This window comes from Eptatretus burgeri, chromosome 17, assembly GCF_056783735.1.
Source record: "Eptatretus burgeri isolate ZD-2024b chromosome 17, Ebu_testis_v1, whole genome shotgun sequence".
Taxonomy (NCBI): domain Eukaryota; kingdom Metazoa; phylum Chordata; class Myxini; order Myxiniformes; family Myxinidae; genus Eptatretus; species Eptatretus burgeri.
This window is the reverse complement of record NC_140977.1, coordinates 2,723,139-2,730,014: the sequence shown is the minus strand read 5'-3', so window position 1 is coordinate 2,730,014 and position 6,876 is coordinate 2,723,139. Positions and strand designations below refer to the sequence as shown.

Here is a 6,876-nt window from a genome sequence, read left to right as displayed (position 1 = left end):
TGCCTGCAGTGAGTCTCCGGTGCTGCCCATCACCGAGGGTTCCCCTGTCGGGGTTACCCCCCGATGTGATGTGGAGACATCCCGGGTTCTTGACCAATTGGTATCGGCTATTCTTGAGGCCCCCGAGGGGCCTGCTTTCGAGGAGGCTTGTGACAGTTTTTTGCAGGTGGCAGGTACTGTGGCTGGGGGTGGGTTGAGCGGTAGTGTGGAGGGGGTGGGGCGCTGCGATGGGGCGGGGGGGGGCTTGAACTCACGGGTGCGGCTGAAATTGCGGCTCCGCCTGCTTCGGTTGCCGACCGGTCTCGAGCTCCCCCGCCCCGACGCGGCGCTCCCCCGGCTCCACGGCCTGTCTCCCCTCCCCCAGGTGTCGATGCTGGCCTGAGCTTCCCTGAGTATTGGGTTGGTCAGCTGTGGAACGCGGTGTTGTGGGAGGAGTTTGAAAAGGTCTGCGATGCATTCGCCAGCGCCCTGGTTGACCGCTGCCGACCACGGCGTGGTGGACGCAATGCAGACGCCCCCACGCACCCAAGTCGTCCTCGACCTGATCGTCCGGATATGGTGGGTGCTCCCAGGCCTGGGTACGACCCCCAGGAGGCCAGTCGCCTGCAGAAGCTGTACAGACACAGCAGAAAGCGTGCCTTTAGGGTGGTCCTCGGGAAAGCTGAGGATAGATATTCTGGTGGGAGGGAATCCGTGGAGGCTTTTTTCTCCCGGGTGTTCTCCGCCAAGAATGTCGACCCAGTTGTCATTTCCCGGGAATTCTCCAAACATGTGTCATCCACTGACGAGGCTCGTGCGGAGGGGGCGGCGTTAAGTGCGCCCATTGGTCAGAGAGAGATCTCTGCCCGACTTGGGCGCATGAGTAACTCTGCCCTAGGACCGGACCGTGTTGATTACCAGCACCTGAAGCGGATGGATGGGGCATGTCGCGTGACATTGGAAATTTTTAACCGATGTCTGCGCTCACTCCGCATCCCAGCTTCATGGAAGCAGGCCACCACGGTCCTGATCCACAAGAAAGGGGACACCGGGGACCCAGAGAATTTTCGGCCAATTGCCCTCCAGAGTTGCCTCTACAAACTGTTTATGGCGGTTCTGGCTGATCGGCTCCGCAGCTGGGCGCTCCGGCATTCAATGCTGAGTGAGGCCCAGAAGTGCTCTCGGCCCAGTGAAGGCTGCTTTGAGCACTCCTTTTTGTTAAACACCATAATGAAGGACGCCAGGCGTAATCAGAAGAATATTTTTGTCGCCTGGCTGCACCTTCGTAATGCTTTTGGGAGTGTTCCACATGGAGCTTCCACATTTTTGGGAGTGTTCCACATTTTTGCCGCACTCGACACGATGGGCGTGTCTGCGGAGCTGATCAACCTGCTTTGGGATGTATACACTGGTGCCTCCACTACCTTTAATATGGATAATGGCCCGACTAGCGAGGTCCCTATATTGTCAGGGGTGAAGCAGGGCTGCCCCATATCGCCGATCCTGTTCAACCTCACGATCGAATTGATTGTGCGCGTGGTGCAGGCTTCTGCTGTGGCCAGAGGTCACGGCGTCAAAATTCATGGGCAGCCGGTGTCTATATTGGCATATGCTGATGACCTGGTTGTCCTGTGTGGGACTAGGGAGGGTCTTTCGACCCTTCTTGAAGTGGCCTCTGTTAATGCTGATGTGTTGCAGCTGGAGTTTAAGCCTGCTAAGTGCACCTCTTTGTCACTTTTCTGTCGTGAGGGGGTCAGGGTCGGTAATGTGTCATTCCCGATTCAGGGTCGAATCATGCCAGCTTTGAGTAGCGAGGAGCATTATCGCTACCTCGGGACCCGCATCGGTGTGTACAGAGATGATGAGGACATCTGCTCATTGGTTACCAACATGATTGCGGACGTCCTCAAAATTAAACAATCATTGTTAGCACCATGGCAGAAGTTGGATGCGATTCAGACCTTTGTCCAACCCTGCCTCTCTTTCACACTGCGCGCGGGAGAGACGACCAAAAAACAAGTAAATACGCTGGTATCTGCGGTGGTTAGTGCAGCGAAGGAGATCTGCCAGCTTCCGGTCCGCGCCTCTAATAATTACATTTTTGCGGGCCGGGATGTTGGCGGATTAGGGCTTCAACACCCGGGGTCGGAGGCAGACATCCAAACTGTCGTTCAGGCGGTGCGGATGCTGTCCTCCAGTGACCTTTCTTTACGCGGCATTGCCACGCAGCAGCTCTTGTCCGTCGTCCATCCGACGATCCACTGTGTCCCCATTGAGTCGGACGTGGATAAGTTCCTGTCTGGCTCGATGGAAGGGCCATTGGCGAACTCTGGGTGCAGCGGCCAAATTTCCACACTCTGATCTCGGGTGAGGTCCGCGACGCGGCGGATGAATGTGACTGTCCGTCGTGCCCTTTCAGGGGAGCCCGTTGTGACCCTGGGCCATTCCCGTGAGTGTAACTCTAAAGACGTGTGTTCTGCACTTCGGGAATGGACCAGGGAGAAGTTTGCACAGAGGTTGCTCGGCCTCCCGGACCAGGGAAAGGTGGCCGTTGCACTGAAAACGGATAAGTTTGCCAACGGTCCCTCGTGGATTTGCAGTGGTTCGTTTATGCGCTTCTGTGATTGGAGGTTTGTGCATTCGGCAAGGCTGAACTGTGTCCCGACTAATGCTGTGACTCATCGGTGGAATCCCGCTGCCCCCCAGGGGTGTCGGCGGTGTTGCTATCCCCGGGAGAATCTGGCACACATTGTTGACCATTGTCCCCCGGGTATGGTACCCATTCGCCGCCGACACAACATGATCCAGAGTGGCCTGGTCAAGGCCATTCGTCATGGGGACGTATCTGTTGACCAGCATGTCCCAGGTGATCCCTCCCCACATGAAAGACCAGATATCACTGTGGTGGAGGGAAATACAATCACAATCGTTGACGTTGCTGTCCCCTTTGACAATGGTCCTGATGTCCTTGCCACTTGCGCAGTTGCAAAGAGGGAAAAATATGAAGGACTGCGTAAAGCATTGGTGGCTGAGGGCAAGGATGTCCAGGTACTTGGGTTCATAGTGGGGGCACTGGGATCGTGGTTCCCTGGTAATGAATTGGCCCTGAACCGGTTGGGAATCTCCCGGTCTTACCGGAAGCTGATGCGTCGGCTTTGTTGCATTGATGCTATTCGTGGATCCCAGGATATTTACATTGAGCATATCTCGGGCCATCGTCAGTATGTGGAGGTCTGAGGTTGGTACTCCCCCATTTCCCTTCCTCCCCCTCTTTGCCCCCCCTTTTTTTAATTAAAAAAAAAATTTTTGTATGGTGGTGGATGGTTTTCATGTTTGTCTCAGTCAGGCGTCGGCAACCTAAACCAGGCCGCGGGCCACTGGGCCACGTTCGGGCCACCTTGCGGGCCGCACCCCCCTCCCAACCCGAAAAAATAACAAACACACCTAAAAATCAAATAATAATAAATGTAATTGTAAATTGAACCTTAAGACTTGTAGTAATCACAATGTGAAACAATTAATGTGAAGGCTGGTGATTCTTTGATGCAGACAGAGAGTCAATGTCCAGCTTGATGGAGGAGGAGGCCAGGAGGAGGACGTCTTGAAGATGAGCGTCTGTAAGCTGTGCTCTTGTCTTGTTCTTCGTCAGCTTCACGTGACTGAACAGCTGCTCTCAAGAGTATGTGGACCCGAACAATGAAGCTAAGCGCAGAGCCTCCATAACAAGAGCCGGGAAAGCACGGGAGGCTGAGAGCGAGTGCCAGAACTTTATTGGCGACAAAAGAGCAAACTTTGCGCGGTGGCTCTCTGAGCACTGGAGTTCAATGAGCTCCAGCTGAAGGTCGTCAGCCACATCCACAGAATCCACATCAATGGGAGCGGAGAATAGCTTGAACTCTTTCTCACAGGCGCGCACATCTTTGAAGCATCTCTCGAACTCGCCTCGCAGCTCAGACAGGGCAGCGGCGTAGCGACGGCAGGCAGCGGGGGTCGGGCGCAGCTCAGCCAATCGGGCGAAGTGAGTGAATTTGTTCTGGTTGAGCTGATGCTCCCACAGGCGAAGTTTGCATTCGAATGCCTTCACGAAGGCGAGGAGGTCAGGTACCAAGACACCTTTACCCTGCAGATGGATGTTCAGCTCGTTTAGATGTCAAGTAATGTCCACCAGGAACCCGAGGTCACACACGCATGTGGGATCCTCGAACTGAAGGACAGGATTGCCCTTCTCCCGCAGGAAAGACGCCAGCTCATCCCTCAGGCTGAAGACTATCCAACATCTTTCCTCGGCTGAGCTAACGGACCTCGCAGAAGTCGATCAGGTCGCCGAACTCTGCCTCAGCATCAGCCAGGAGATCGCGGAACTGTCTGTGGGTGAGAGCACGGGCGCAAACAAATTTCACCGCCCTGACGACTACAGTCATGACCTCCGTAATGGTCACAGACTTGGCGCACAGAGCCTCCTGGTCCTGGTTAAGTGGACAAGAAGCGAAAATAATTTATTGTGACGTACAGAGACTGTGATGTATGTGGAAGAATCATATGTCCACATATGTTAAATTTGCCGTCTGTTCAGAAAAATGTTTCGCGGGTCGCACCTAATGGAAATCCGGACAAGGCGCCGCGGGCCGCACGGGAGGAGCTCGTGGGCCGCATTTGGCCCACGGGCCGCGGGTTGCCGACCTCGGGTCTAAGTGAATGGATCTTGCCAAACGGTTGAGAAGTGCAAATTTCTATTTTTGGACTGGCCCCCCTTCTTTTTATGGCCTGGTGCCCTTAACTGGTCCTTAGGGGTTGTGTACTTTTTATTTTGACATTCCCCCAGGGGCCTCTTTCTCTTCTTTTTCTGATTCTAACGGTGTGGAGGAATTTTATCCTCATTGTCTATTCTCTTTTAACTTTTTAATTTTGGTCTTTTGAAATTTTTTTAATAAATCTATTCTTATCAGTTTCGCAGCTGATATGTCCTGCAATGTGGGACTAGACTATTAAATGGATTTTTGGTATTGGGAGTTGCATTCGGGGCTTGTTCCGTTTGCTCCATGCATCGACCTCGTATTGCAGTTCCTCCAGGAATGGTTCACCCCTTTTGGGGAAAATTATAAACAAAGAAAAGATTATTGTATGTCATGCAGTGGTTTGGGGGTTTCACTCTTTTATGGTCTTCACATCTATATCTGAGTTTATAATGGGAAAGGTCCATGGTGAGTTCCATGCATTCCAATGTTGATCAGATACAATACCTCAAGAAGCAAGTGGTATCCACATCCACATCCATCCTGTAGAGGTTCCAATGTTGATCAGATGCAATATCTCAAGAAGCAAGTGGTATCTTGCTTTGGATATTTGGAGAATTTCTCCTTCGCTGGTGTTTTGAGAGAATTAAAAACGTCTTCACGACTTCATCCCTTTTGGGGGATTCCACCCTCATATGATGACGCGAGGTATAACTTGGTGACGTCATAAAGCCTATTGTTGAGTCACGATTGCTCAGCTTGTTTGTTTCCTCGTCACAAGAATCTCTATGAATCATTTTGTTCCACATTGATCCCTTTGTTTAGATTCGAGAGAAGAATGATGACATCAGAGATCTAGTCAATGGACAGCCGAGAGGTACGCACGCTCGCCTCCAAACTGTCTCGTGTCGAGCCTGGGTTGCATTCCTGACCAAGCTATAAACTACCATCCTGGTGTTTCATTAATGTGTGCGCTGTCCCTCGGATGGGCGTTAAACGTGACTCTCATCTGCCAGCATTAGTTGGTGGACGTTGAAAGAGTTGGCCAGCCAGTTCATGAAAGACTTATCAAACTTCATCGCCCACCCAGGCCACCAACCTCGCAAGAGTGTGGGAATAATTGTGGGTGTTAAGAAGAGGAAGAAGTTTGCGAACGAAGGTGACACCAGCTGACTTCCAGGCAGATGGAAGATGTCCTCGGGTAAATGATTGGGTGAAGATCCGTCATCGAAGCAACAGTTAAAACTGCCTCGTACATTGACAGCACCCTCAACCCAATGCACCATTGCAATGGAAGCTTTGAACGCACGGAAGCGTGCACAGAGAACCTTCTGTACACCCAGTCCAAGGACATGAAAAACGCACGCTCGCCAACTCGGACTCACCATGGACCTTTCCCATTATAAACTCGGATTTGGATGTGAAGACCATGAAACCCCCAAACCACTGCATGACATACAATAATCTTCTCTTTGTTTGTAATTTCCCCCAAAAGGGGTGCACCGTTCCTGGAGGGACTGCAATACCAGGTCAATGCATGGAGTCGACGGAGCAAGCCCCTAATGCAACTCCCAATTCCAAAAATCCATTTAATAGACGAGTCCCGCATTGCGGGACATATCAGCTACTAAACCGATAAGAACAGATACTACACTTGATCTTAGCCATCGAAGGCCGAGAAGCGATAACTTTAAAACTTTTATAGAAATCCTTTTAAACGAGGATCACATTTCAGCATCAGTGGCGCCGATTCGTAAAAAAAAAACGAAAATTCCCTCGAAATGTCCGCCCTTCGGAACCTCCTTTTCAGCCCTGAATCTCCCTTGATATTTTGATTTTAAACAAGCCCGATGGAATTTATTTATTTAGTTTATCTTGGGAGAAATGTAGGATTTATTGTGTAAAGAATAACAGGAATTGTGGAGTGAGCAGCGACATCACGTGATTTTCTCAGAGCGTCAGAACCTCGCGCTGTGCGAAAAACCCATCACTCCGGATCGCGATTTCAATGGAATTGGATTTTAAACACATGGCATGTGATTACATTGTCAACTACAAGGGCACTCGGTAGAGCGCATACCTCTGCTCTGTAATACCTGATCCACGAGAACATATTACGCCCAAGCTTCGCAGAGTGATAGGCAGAGGGAAGGTCACCAACTGC

General features: G+C 51.5%; 1 non-coding gene and 1 pseudogene across 1 annotated transcript; one reads left to right on the top strand and one right to left on the bottom strand.

Annotated features, from left to right (window-relative positions):
- The first annotated feature begins 4,884 nt into the window (after positions 1-4,884).
- Positions 4,885-5,065, top strand: LOC147009098 (U2 spliceosomal RNA; annotated as a pseudogene).
- Positions 5,066-6,204: 1,139 nt separating this feature from the next.
- Positions 6,205-6,398, bottom strand: LOC147009097 (U2 spliceosomal RNA). Its single transcript, XR_015053118.1, has one exon. It is a non-coding gene; the product is annotated as a U2 spliceosomal RNA (small nuclear RNA).
- Positions 6,399-6,876: the final 478 nt, after the last annotated feature.